This window comes from Carlito syrichta, unplaced genomic scaffold (genome assembly GCF_000164805.1).
Source record: "Carlito syrichta isolate Samal-C Ts95f unplaced genomic scaffold, Tarsius_syrichta-2.0.1 Scaffold297556, whole genome shotgun sequence".
NCBI lineage: Eukaryota > Metazoa > Chordata > Mammalia > Primates > Tarsiidae > Carlito > Carlito syrichta.
Genome location: NW_007241652.1, coordinates 105,456 through 120,127, shown reverse-complemented (window position 1 = coordinate 120,127; position 14,672 = coordinate 105,456). Strand labels below are relative to the sequence as shown.

The following is a 14,672-nucleotide window of genomic DNA, read 5'->3' as shown; positions in this document are numbered from 1 at the left end:
GTCGAGGCTGCAGTGGCTGGGAGTGGCCACTGCACTCCAGTCTGGGCGACAGAGTGAGACAACGACTCAAAAAAAAGAAAAAAAAGAAAAAAAAAGAAAAGAAAATTAGATATAAAATTTTGATTTTTTTGTCATATTAAGTTCCTCAATGTCCAAAATTACATTATAAGCCAAGTATCATTACAATAAATAATTGATTCCAATGTTATGCTATTTAATATGAAGTGATTCATTTTTCACTGTTTTGTAAATAAGTGTGAGTGCAGCCAAGTTGCTGGTAGGTGATCCATGATATGTCTCCAAGTTCAAAGAGGTAAAACATAAAATCATTAAATAAGATAAAAAATATTTCATATTGATGCAAAAGTATTTGCCACCAAGAAAAATAAAATTAAAACACTGTATACAACAAATGAGTGACAAATTTATACAATAAAACTGCATGTGAAGTAATAAAGCTTGATCCTTACCCTCACGCTATATTTAAAAGTTCACTCAAAAGGGATCATAGACCTAAATATAAGAACATAAGACTAGCTGGGCTCGGTGGTTCAGCCTGTAATCCCATGCCTTTCGGAGGCTGAGTTGAGTGGATTGCCTGAGCCCACGGGTTCGAGACCCACCTGGCCAACTTGGCGAGACCTCATCTCTACAATAAATCAAAAAATTAGCTGGGCGTGGTAGCGCACGCCTGTAGTTCCAGCTACTTGGAAGTATCGCCGGAGCCCAGCAGGTCGAGGTTGCGGTGGCCGGGAGCGGCCACTGCACTCCAGTCTGGGTGACAGAGTGAGACTCCAACTCAAAAAAAAAAAAAAAGAACATAAGACTATAAAACATCTAGAAGACCACATTTGGAGAAAAATCTTTTGACTTCAAGTTAAGCACAGATTTCTTCAATGGACAGCAGCAAAAGCACAATCATTCAAGAAAAATATTGAGAAACTAGTCTGCACCACAATGAAAAATTTCCACTCTTTCAAAGAAATTGTTAGGAAATTGAAAAGACAAACCACAGACTGAGAAAAAATATTTGCAAATCACATACCTGATAAGGTGCTTATAATCAAAAGCACAACCAAATAAGAAACAACTCAATAGGAGATTTAACTTTTAAAGTGCAGGGATTATGATGAGATATTATCAACGATATGCAGATGCAAATAAACAGTTTTCAAAATCATTTGTCACCAGGAAAATGTAAAGTAGATTGATGAAGAGATACCACTGCATAATGACTAATGGCTAAATGAAAAAGACAGTAACGTAGTGATCATGAAGAACAACTAGAAATCTCACACACTGCTGGTGGGAATTCAAAACGGTACAGGCATTTTAGAAAGCAGTTTGGCAGTTTCTTAAGAGTGAAATATACAGCTGCCATATAATCCTGTAATCTCACTTGTAGGTACTGATTTGAGAAATGAACAGATTTGTCTACACAAAGACCTATTACACATGCAAGTTTATAGTAGCTTTAATAGCTAAAAACTGGAAACAACCCAAATGTCCATCAACTGATAGATATTTTATGGTACACCTATACAATGGCCTACTATTCTGCAATAAAAATCAACAACCTGGATGAACTGCAAAGCATTATGTTAACTGAAAAAAGTCAGACACGAATGCTTTCATATTCTGACATTTTTACGATATTATGGAACAAGCAAAACTAGGGACACAAAAGAAATGAGATCAGTGGTTTCCAAGGGATAGGAGAGAAAGAAGGAAGTGACTCCAAGGGAGATTTCTTGAAATAATAAAAAAAATGTTCAGGATCTTGACCACAGAATCGTTAAAAGACTTTACACATTTGCCAAAACTCACTGAACTGTATACATTTAACAAACGGTGAATTTTGTTGAATGTAAACAATACTCTGATAATCTGACAAGAAATACATGAAAACTAATTGCTAACACATGAACTATCTGGTGATGAATGTATTTACATGAAATATTTAATAACAATAAACCTGGCTATGCATGGTGGCTCATGTCATAATCCCTGCACTTTAAAAGGCCATGGTGGGAGGAATGCTTACACCCAGGAGTTTGAGACCAGCCTGGGCAACATAAGGAGGCCTTGTCTCTACAAAAAAATCTAAAAATTAGCCAGGCATAGTGGCATGCACCTGTGGTCCCAGCTACTTGGGAGGCTGGGGCAAGAGGATCACCTGAGCCCAGGAAGGCCTAGGATGCAGTAAAACATGATCATGCCACTGTACTGCAGACTGGGTAACAGAATGAGACCATGACTCAAAAAATAATAAATCTAATATTCCAAAAAAATTTCATTTATAGCTTTTATAAGAAATTTGAAAATTTGAACCCTCAAAAAGACATGTCAAAATCATAATTATATTGTCAATTTCAACATAATTAGATAAAAAGCAGCGGGGTATAGCAGATCTGAAGCAAAATTAAGTACATCTTAGATTGCTATACTTAATAAAAAGGAACAAATATTTTTAAACAGTCATGAAATAGCCTTAAAATCTGACTATCTATAAGGCCATGAGATTTTATTTATGATTTAAGTATTGAGGGCTAAGTGGTAAGAGACATAATTCATCACACAGTACACTCCAGTAGATGCAATGCAGAACCCAAAGGGACCTGAAGGTTGGTCCACGCCACAGTCACACAACAAGTAATTTATTTACAGAAAATCATATTTGGTTTAATTTAATTTTGCCCAGCTTCTTTTCTAGCTGTTTAACCCTTTGCACTTGGATGTCCCCTCTGAGGGGACATAAAGAGATTGCTGGTGATTACAGGACAAATTAATGTTAGCAAAAATTTTTCAAAAATTTATGTTTCCTTGGAGTTTCCCACTCAAACTGCACAAAAAGCCAACAGAGATGGAATATATACTGAGATATATGCAAAAAAGAAAATCAGCTGGCATTGTGTCATTACAATAAAATAACTGACTGCAATGCTAAACTATTTAATACAAAGTGATTCGTTTTTCACTGTTTCGTAAAAAAGTGAAGTTGACTTGCTGATAGGTGGTCTCTGAGTACAAAAGTTTAATATATTTACTCTGTAAATTTACTGAACACAAAGTCCCAAACTCACCCAAAATCTGTAATAAACACACACATTAGTTTTGGTTTTACAGTCTATAAAACCTAAAAAAATGGATTCTTGAACATGAATTACTTGCAAAAATGTATTTAGTGAACACTAATTACTTCTACAATTAAAACGAAAAGTCAAGTCAACACAAAAAGTCATGATGCCTACCAAGAGAATCAACATACTATACAAAGAAAACAAAATCACCACCAAACAGGGAAAAACAATACCTGTGCCGTACAGGCTTGTTGTAAAGATGATATGTAATATAATCCACATAAAGTATTTTGTAAAGTGACACATAAAAAGTGTTCAATAAATATTAGCTACTGAAGTTATGACTCTGTTACTGACAACAGCAACTGCAAAATTTTTTAAAAGAACGATTACAAATATTTTATGGCCAGATCACAAAGTATATACTATGATACTTCAAAACCACTTCAACAGTAAAATACATAAGGAACTTAACTGTACAGAAGTAGGGGGTAGTGTAAGTGGTGTGCACATAACCACTTAGGTTGTCCTTAAGCAGTTTTACATTACAGAATGCAATAGAGGTATAATATAAGGGTGACATTCCAGTATTTCTCTTGTGGCTATTTTAAAGTAATTATTATGCACACCGAAACCAGTAGAATTGGTGTAGAGAACAAAACTACTGCTTCAATAAACATTTAAGATCTCTCTCTCTAAAAACAGGATTAGCTGCATTAGATTTAGCTTCTGTCCATGTCAAAAATCTTACTGTCTAAAGGAATATACCATAAGGACTGAGAGTCCCAAAGAAATCAGTAGATGCAAGATTGCAACCAATGAGGCAAAGGAGAGAAGTAAATGATTTGGTGAAGACTTGCAGAGGGAAATATCAAAAAGTGCAAAGAGCTGCAGAATCCCTAAGTGGTCTAATGATTAAGGGCACCAAGTACTCAAGATGAAGGTGCGGCAAAGATATGAAAACAGAAGGAATGGCAGACAGGTTGTATAGCAAAGGTTAAGATGCCCCATGTACATGCTCTACACACACCCGTGCGAAAGGTAAAACTATGTATGTTCCTGAGCAGAAGGGTATTTCTCAAGAACACAAACTCAAGTATCTCTAAGTTCAGGTTTAGCAAGTACAAAGGATGCAAAAAACCTTACACAAAGGTGGACTATTACTGTCTTTTAAAGATTTCATCAACTTCCAGAGAGAAAAAAACAAAAGATCACAAAGCAGAAGAAAAGTCATCGGATTAGCATCAGACTTCTCAACAACTGCAGATACCAAACTAAACTATTAAACAGATAAAATACACCTGCAGACAAAGTAGTAGTCAAGAAACGACCTACCTTGTACCCTTTTCTTATACTGTTAACTAAAAGATGTGTTCCACAAATTAGGAGAGTAAACTAAGTAGAGGAGGAAATAAAATGCAGAAACAATAATCTAGGAGAAAAGGAGTTCCAAGATGACAATGAAATGTCAGGCTCAGAAAATAATCAGTTAAGATATCATTAGGATGACAGAGTTCAAAGTGACAAAGGTCTCCAGGAAGAAACAACAACTGACAAACATATTTGACCACATGAAAATAAATACTCAAGTATGAGTACTTACATAACTATGCAAAACTTTAAAAATGGGGGCAATTACTAACTTGGGAGGATAAAGTTATGCGATAAAGGACAGGTTAGTATAACAAAATTTAGCTCTGCAGCAAGCAATATTCATATTGTCACAGTACAGTAAGCACTGACTACTGATTCAACAAAAAACTGTATTATAACTATATACTGGAAGGATTGAAAGAAGGGGAACATGCGGAGCGGTGCAATATAACTAAACCCTTATTTACCAGAATAGAAAGTTGACATGTAACATAGTAATTTGAAAACCAAGAAAACACCACAGAGAAAAACAGTGGCACAGAAGCAGGCCCTCACTATTTCTTGTCTTCTAACTAGACTTACTTCCCTAATTAGTCTTACATCCAGTGATGTAAGACAGTGAAGATCAGTTATAAGGTACAGTCAATGTAATTTGCTTTTAACAATAAAGTTCAAGGCTGTACGTTTTTAAAAAGTTACCATTCAAAGTTATTTCTGTAAAAAAGTCACTGGTTCATTTGTTCTATATACTTTCTTGACTGGCAAAGAATTCCAAGGAGAAAACTGCCAAGTATGTAGCAGAAGAGCATACATTTATTGCTCTGTAACATCAATAATCTGCAAAACAGCCAGGCACAGTGGCTCATGCTTGTAATCCTAGCACTTTAGGAGGCCAAGGTGGGTGAATTTCTTGAGACCAGAGGTTCGAGACCAGCCTGGGCAACACAGCAAGACTTTGTCTCTACCAAAAAAATAAAATAAAAAGATCCACAGTCTCTAAGTTATGAATCCCATAACGGTTAAATGTCACTATACATCTGGTATACCCACATGAGAAACAACTACATGTCCTGTATGTTCTTAGTGAAACTACCTGGATCAATACTTATTTTAAAAAGTTGAATGGGCAAAAGTCATGTATCTTAAAGATATAAGAAAGCCAAGATTGCTTGGTGAGTCAGGTAATCATATCAATTATTGATTTTATAGAATATTTAAGAATTATTTAACACATTTAAGACATTTAAAACTATTCCATTTTCATGAAGTTTGCAAAATTGTACAAGTTTATCAAGTCATCTCAGTAATTTATTGGGATGTAGATGTGTTTTTAGCCTACGGTGGTAATACTGCAGATGCTAACAAAACCAAACTTTGTAGAGTAGAGCTGCGTTGAAACGTTGCTTCTACTTATTCCACAAAATGAAGATAAAAATTCTGGCATGCCAGAGGTCTAGCTACCTAAGTGCCTTTTATAGACCTCTTGAGTAAAGGAATGGCAAAAAGATTCTTAGCATAGATTTGTTGTTGTTGAAGCTAGGCGCAATGTAACCAAGAGACTGGTTAGAAACAAAAAATCCTGTGTAGCTAAGTCTCCTAAGAAAGAGCAAGGCCTCTGCTGGGGGCTTAAAAATGCTCTTGCACACAAGTTAAAGCAGCACAGCAATATGAAGTTGAAAATAGAGAGATGGGAAGGAAAAGAGAAATTATTCACTAACAGAAATAGCCAGTAGATCAATTACAGCCATGATACCCAAAGTCCCTAGGTCAGCTGCACAGACATATACCCCATCAGCTGGATAGCATCAAGCTGCTGAACCATTAGATCCAACTCCCCTGACTTTTAGGACTTTTATTAGCCATACCTGGAAAAACCTAAGGCACCTCAGGATTCTGCTAAGGAAAGGGTAAGTCATGGAAAAAACCTGGGATTCCAAGACTGTGATTATTAGACATACATCGTCAATGTTAACTTTTTAAGCACGTATGAACCACGAAATGTGTTATATATTTTTATTATAGAGACGTGGGGTACAAGTGAGGGTTAACTTCATAAGCAGGTTGCATGCAGGTAAAGTTTGGGCTTCTAATTGCTCCTCACTCCCCCGGTAATGAACCAGATACCCTTCGTGTGGTCATGTGTCCCTCATCCTCCTCCCTCCCTCGTTTTCAATAAGTAATTCTGAAATCATTTTAGTTAACTTTAAGCATATGTCATACAACTGTGTTATTTTGCTTTACAAAGCAAAACGTTGGTTCAAATGTTTTGTTATTTTTCTGCCTGTAGGTAATACTTCACTCCAGTTCATTAACTAGGATATTAATCAAATTAAGAAATAGCAATCTCTAAAAATGAGATTTCTTTAAAATGTCAGTCAAACTTATGGACTTTTTCAATCTTAAAATATGTATCCTATATTTTAAATTCTATACAGATTAAATTATTCTTACCAAAAATGGTTTCTCTGAAGTTTTAGTGTTTGGGCAAGAAACAAGTTTCTGAAAAGGTGACAGCCATCTATATACTTGACACATTGACTTAAGAAAAGTCAGACAGGTAAGAGTAGTTGAGAATAAAAGGGTACTTTAGTTACATGGGGTGTGTCTGATGCAGGAAAAAATTAACAGGCTATTCTTACTTTGAATGCAAAATTAAGACTAACACTATTGAAAATGCTAGCTAACAACAGACAACATAGAATCGCGGAAGGAAATTCTATCAGAGCCCAAGACGCAGCTATATAGTCTTCCTTTTAATGAAAGGAAAAACAGTATGATACCAGACTGAGGAATAAAAAGATCCATTATAGAAACAAAAAAGGCTGAGAGAAAGTGGTAGGTTTGGCAAAAGTAAATTTCCCCCATGAACTACTGCTTCGCTTCTTTGCTCCCCTTGTGGCAAATCTCAAAATTATCCGTTTGTCGTTTCTAATTTCTCTCCTACTCCACTCGGACTTTACTCTCTTGCCCTGGAAATTGCTAATCAGAGTCACCAAAGGTCCTCAATTGTTGGAATAAATGGCTAACAGCTCTTAGACATTATCTTAAATGACATTGGACAGTTTATCATTCACTCCTTCCTAGATACCATATATTTGCTTCATTTGGATTTCAGGACACCACATTTTCTTGGACTCTTCTAAGTCTACTTGGCTAGTTCCGATTCTCCTGATCTCTTTTATTGACATCCCCAAAAGGGTAGTCCTCGGTCCTCTCTCCCTATGTATATTCCCTCAGTGATCTCACTTATGATCCAATGACTACTAAATGTCTATGTCTAGTCCAGTCCTCTTTCTTGAACTCCACACTAATATATACAACTGCCTAAGCATCTGAACAATTGTCTTCTTGACCTCTTTCCTCAAACTTACCATGTCAAAATGGAACTTCTGATCTCCCCTCATCCCGAAGTTGGATCTACAACCTTGCCACTCTCAGTTGACAGTAATTTCATCCTTCCAGGTGCCCAAACTAGAAACCCTGGAATTATTCTTGACTTTTTTCTTATACTCTGCCATCCAATATGTTGTAAATCTTATTAACTCTACCTTCAAACTTTAACCAGAATTCAACCACCTCTCACAATACCTCTCACAGTACACCACCTCTAACTTATTCTAAACCACCATTATCTCTCATGTGAATTACTGAAATAGCCAAATCAACTCCCTAATTCTTCCCTTGTCCATGTATAGTCTAACAGGCCAGTTAGTTCTACGGTAACTTCTCCCATTTCAATAGAAAAGGCAGTCTGTTAATGGCTTAGCAAGGTTCTACCACTTGGCCAAGTTTAACTCATAACTTGTTCATACTCTAGGGTTTTATTGCTGCCAGTTCCCTCTGCATAGCTAATTCCCTCTGCTCCAAGTCTTTACTCCAATATCATCTTCTCAATAATATTAATTACTACTCTGTTTAGAACTAGAGAATGCCCATTTATACTGCTCCATGTTTTTTTCCCACAGCACTTAACACCTTCTAGTTAATATCATTTGCTTGACAAGTCAATCCCCCTTTCTGGATAATGTGGATATTCTTCCATGCTACATTAAAACTGGACAACTGGTAGGCTCCTAGGGTTAGTGGAATATGAACTATACTAATAATTTTGTACTGTTCAACTAAAATCCACTGGTCTACCTTAAACGCTGTATGAATCTTTTACCCATACATGACTCTGTAACATTCTGTACACATCAATCATTTGAAAAACACTGGTTCAGTGGGTTATGCAAGTCTTCCAATAAATTTTATTACACAATATAGTTAACATTCACACTTCCTTACTATCACCACTCATTTAATCAGAAACATTCTTAGGCATTGGGAAGCAGTCAGACTGGGGAAGAGGGGTAGATTAAAAATTTCAAAAATTCTAATTTTGCTTGAAAACTAGAATTTTACCATTAGCAACAAATACTATAAATGATTTTCCTTAAAGCCACAACCTCACTTCCTTCATTATCTGAGAAAATGTCAGTCAATTATTCAAGTCTAAACAGTTATCTATAAATCATTCTTTTAAGAATGGTTTTTTATGAAAAAAGACGACAGGTCAGTTTGTGAAACAACTGCAGAACTACATTCTGGTATCCAGAATTATTTTATGCCCGTTTCCCATTTTGTGACATAAAGAGGTGTATACTCAAGGGTTGCAATAAAAATTCGTTATTTTTACTTCTTCAAAAGCATTCTTAAGTGAAACTGGCCTATCTTTTAAACTGCAAGTGCCAGGAGGTGAGGAATACAATGATTACTAGTACATTCTGGTGCCATTGGCTCGATGCATGCTAAGGCATCAGCAGTTTTACCTACCCATCATCGCTTTTGCATCATCAGGGCAAATGTAAACACATTTGTGAAAAGTCAAATAATGTCTTAGTATTTTTGTAAAAATAGTTTTAACCTCTCAGACTTCGGGAAGGGTCTCAGTAACTCCCAGGAGTCTCTGACCCACACTGCTGTGCTATAATATATTTACAGAAAAATGGTTTCTTTGAGACTATTCTATGACAGGATAAGAAACATCCCTTAGTTTTGCAATCTATTAGTGAGAATGACATTGCATTTTTACAGAGAAAAAAAGAGGGGGTGTCTAAACGTCTGCCTCCACCAAAATTCAGAAGATGAAATCCTACCTAGCCCCTCAGGGTAAGAGTATTAGGAGGTGGGGCCTCTGGGAGGTGATTAGGTCATGAGAATAGAACCCTTAGGTTTGGTATTTGCACCTTTATAAAAGAGACACCAGAGAACGTAGCTAGCCTGTCCTACCACGTGAACACTGCAAGAAAGTGCCCTCTATGAGGAAGCAGTGCCAGACAGAACCCACCAGTTTCTTATTCTTGAACTTCTCAGCCTCCAGAACTGTAAGAAATGTTTGCTGTCTATAAGTCATCCAGTTTATGGTATTTTATTATAGCAACCCAAATAGACCAAGTCAAAGGAAAAGGAGAGATGGTAAAAATTAAGGAAATGAGGCAAATAAAAAATATGGGCTCAGTGAAGTGGAAATAAAACACATTGATTATGCTTTTAAGTACACTTCTGCACTGATCTGAAAAGAAAGCAGGTGAAATAATTTAATGACAAATATCATTATTAAGAAATGGGCGTTTCTTACTGAAGCAATAAGTGATTTAATGAATGAGCAAATGAATGAATCCCAGGATATCAAGATAGTTTCTTTATCAGCCAATATTACTCACTACATATATTAAGTTCTCTCACTGTCATAGGAGCTACATAGAAAAAAACTCATACACTTAGAAGTGTAAAGGTTTACAGTTCCCACTTGAAACACTCTCCTTTAAATAGAAATAACAGGTTAATTAACTCTTGGTAGATATATGCAGCTAATACAAATAACTAGACAATGTGTAATTCTCTCAAAGTTTTTGAGAATACATTTTACAAAGTATTGAGAATTCATATTGCTTACATCTCTATATACAGACATGTAGTGTTATTAGAGGTACAATTAAAATTATTTGCATCTTTTTTTTTTTTTAGTATGGGTCTCACTCAGTTGCTCAGGCTGGAATACAGTGGTATGCTCACGGCTTACCATAGCCTCAATCTTCTGGCCTTAAGTGATCCTTCCACCTCAGTCTCCTGAGTAGCTGGGACTGCAGGTGTGCGCCACCATGCCTGGCTAATTTTTTTCTATAAAGACAAGGTCTTGCTATGTTGCCCAGGCTGGTCTCAAACTCCTGGGCTCAAGTGATTCTGCCTGCCTCAGCCTTATTTGCATCCTTTTTTGCAGGCTACCATGATACACCTCCGTAACTCAATTAACCTAACCAATGACCTTACAAACTCTGACTATTAACTCTGGCAAAAGCATAATGGGACCAAAGGGTATCTTAAAGAAAGCACGAGTTATGCATGTGAGTACTTTACCCAGAACTAAGGTCCAGTGCTGGTATGTTTCAAAAGTTCCTGCTTTAACAACACAGCTACTAGGCTATTAAATCTTTCTGAGATTCTGACAAACACATACTTGAGTATTATAGTTTCACTCATCAGAAAAACAATCCAAAGTTTCCATATTCAGAAAACCCTTGCCTAAGATTAAATGCCACTGTCACTGTGACAGGTTACTTTTGGTTCTTTTAAACATACTGAGCTTAAGTCAAATAATATCTGTATGTGAAGTAACCCAGGCACAACAGTCTACAAAAAAACCACTCTCTTTTTCTCTATGTGGTTATTATTAAAGTAAAAAATAAATGTCCTAACTTCCAACTTAGATAATTCTGTCAGGATAAAAAAAAAATCTAGTATTTTATGAAGAACATCCCCAAAACGACTGCCTAAATAAGCAACTTTGTATAAAGAATTAGACACCTTCACTTAATAAGAACAATGTTACCAACACAAACCGCTTTGCATTTCCACAATCCTTAGTACACAGACTTCCAGAATATTCTACAGAATTGAACATACATAATATACAGCTGGTGGAATCTTGAGATTATTTATTCCTCATGTGAAATGTGTAAAAAGCCGCTCAACCTTTGGGTAAGTCTATTTTTTACATCTCAGCATTTTTCCATTATCCTGAAGGGACTGATCCATATTACCCTTACCATCCTTCCCAGCTCTAACATTTCTCTAAAAAAGACACAGCATGACTGGGCACAGTGGCTCACACCTGTAATCTGAGCACTTTGGGAAGCCGAGACAGGAGGACTGCTTAAGCCCAGGAGTTTGAGACCAGCTCAGGCAACATAGTGAGACCTTGTCTTTACAAAAAAAATTAACCAGGCATGGTGGCACATGCCTGCAGTCCCAGCTACTTGGGAGGCTGAGGCGGGAGGATTGCTTAAGCCCCAGGAGGTCGAGGCTGCAGTGAGCTGAGATTGTACCACTGCACTCCAGTCTGGGTAAGAGACCCTGGTTCAAAAAAAAAGACAAAGCAGGGGCACACAGTCTCAGAATCTCCTAAATATGGGTATCCCCAGGCTTAATTCCTCAAGTTTGGCTCAAGAATAAACCATCTTTAATATTTTACAGAGTTTGGCACCTTTTTGTCAACAAATTAGCACCCAAAGATGTGGGGTCTCACAGAAAACTTCAGGAATGCCAGAGGAGGTCCTAGAACCTGAAGTTAGGTACCTGTAGGGGCCCACTGCAGCCCTACCAACTTTATGCTTCTCCAGTAGTCCTGTTAACAGGTTTTGGCTCCCGAGACTGGAAAAAACAGTGATTCTTGCTAAGTCCCACCAGTCAGGGCCTCATCTTCAGGCCCAGGAGGTCACAATCAAAATAAACTGTCCTTATGAGATATGGGGCCAAAATTTAAAATTATTCAATCTCTCTGGGCCCAAGGACCATTGTGTAAGAGGGAATCCACTTGGAGTCACATCTCACAACTAAAGCTATGCCCGACCACATTTCCGACCACATCTGGACTTCAAACTAACTCACTGACACCTGCCTGCAATTTAAGAAAATACCTAAGATCTAGCTGGTCTCTAGCGCTAAAGGAAGGCATCTTTTAGAACCCTGGACCAGAAGGAGGGTTTTTCTTGGCACTTTCTTTGATTAAGTTAAGAATTAAGATTAAGAAAGAGAGAAGAATGGGAAGCTGTCTAAACTAGTCAGAATAGGAAAATCAACCACGGCCTCTATTTCATTAGACAACACTACCACAAAATCCCATATGTGCTTTAAAGTATTTGAGCCTACTGATGTAGATAAAACTTTATTTTCATTTGTTCAAAAAAGACAAAGCATATTTTTATTTAAATCACTTATGCAAGGCCAGGCACAGTGGCTCCAGCGTATAATCCCAGCACTTTGGGAGGACGAGATGAGAGGACTGCCTGAGCCAAGGGGTTCGAGGCCAGCTTGGGCAACTTAATGAGCCCTCATCACTACGATAAATCAAAAAATTAGCCGGGCATGGTTGCACGTGCCTGTAGTTCCAGCTACTTGGAAGGCTGAGGCTGAAGGATCACACGAGCCCAGCAGGTTGAGGCTGTGGTGGCCGAGAGCATGCCACTGTACTCCAGCCTGGGTAACAGAGTGAGACTCCAGCTCAAAAAATAAAAAAAATCTTAAAAAAATTACTTATGCAACCATATATAAAAATAAAATCAAATGAGATGCAAAGGAAGGGAATTTATATGGCTAAGAACCTATTCTGTAACAGATTCTACATACCAGTATCTCACTTAATACAAACTATACATGCCACACTTTTGTGGGGATGGAGAGAAATTTCCTAATCTATATCTTTAGGTGCTACAAAAACCTTCCAATCCTGTTCTTAAAGAAAAAGCTAACCAGAAGGGCCAACAGTTACATACTTTAATAACAACAAAGTGATGATCCTAATCCAAACTTGGAAATTAGTGCAATAAAGCTACCATTTCAAATATGTCTGCCCTACTTTTAATGAAACTTGATATATGTATCCTGAAGGCAGAGCAATAAAATGTTAGGAGCTAGTGAAGGACTTCAGAGATCACACAGTATAACCTCTTAATTTTACAAATGAAGTAGTTAAAATCAAAGGGTTTGTCCATTTTTCATCCAAAATAAAACAAGATCTGTGGTCTCCTAACTTTAAGGTCTTACTATTGACCTAATTATGTGAGGGACTCCAATTATTTGCACAAGACACCTTTGCTTTTCAAAAGCACATACACGGCTAATGGATTTTTTAAAAAAATATTTAATTTACCTAATTATTGGCAGGAAACATTTAAAAAAATATGGAAAGCAAGCTGGGTCTCACAAATTAATAGAAAATATTGTTTTTATGCCAGAATAGTGGCTGGCCCATAACGAGTGTGAAATAAATGTTTGTTGCGTGAATATGTGCCACGCTGAGTAAAGTATTGGCTCAATAGAATCCATATGTCCAACTCAAAGCATGACACCATGAATAAAACTGCACGTATACTTCTTTCATATTCTTAATGTGGTTGCTCTAAAAACAAACTAAGATTTACAGAGATAATGGTAAGAGTCTCAGCATAATTCACCGTAGCTATTTCTGATACGAACGCTATAAACCTACAAAATAAGCACCAAGTCAAACTTAAAATTGCTATGATCCCCCCACCAAAAAAATGTCGAAGGAACGAATCTAAAGAGACTAAACTGGCTCTGCAAAATAGCTGTCGCACTTATGTTGGCAATCAGGGAACTAAACTAAGACTCTAGGCTTAGTCCTAATCTTGCACACACATAGTAACTAAAGTCAAAGAATTCGACCTCTCCCCACCCCCACTTTCTCCTTTAAGGAGCAGAAAAGCTGCGGGCGTGCCAGGGGGTTGGTTTTCACCGAAGAGTCTGACCCCAGAGGCACTGCCGCTCTGTACCGCGTCGCACAGCCTGGAAAAGCCCGAACAGGAAATGTTCCAAGAGCTGGAACGACCCTGCGACAGCTGCGGGCGAGAGAAGCCACAGCCCTCCCCGCCGTGGGCCCCCGCCCCGAGCGCCCACCCGGCCGGGCCAGGCCCGGAAATGCGCCGCCGGAGGGCCGAGGTGGGGCGTGAGTGACGTGAGGCGGCCCCAGCTCGCGCGGCGAGAAGCGACGGCGGAGGCCCAGGCGCCCATTTTGTCCTCGGCCGCCGCACTTCCCGCCCCGGACCCCCTCGAGCCCCGCAACCTCAGCGAAAGCCGGAGCTGGGCTTCTCACCGCTGCCCCGCACGCCAGACGCCGGCCAGACTGCGGCGCGCGGCCGGGTCCCGCGGCGGCCTCGA

The 14,672-nt window shown here is 38.1% G+C and overlaps 1 protein-coding gene across 3 annotated transcripts in view; it reads right to left on the bottom strand.

The window, feature by feature from the left end:
- Positions 1–14,672, bottom strand: part of SLC25A36 (solute carrier family 25 member 36) — a 37,303-nt gene that overhangs the window by 22,155 nt on the left and 476 nt on the right. The gene's annotated exons all lie outside the window — the stretch shown is intronic.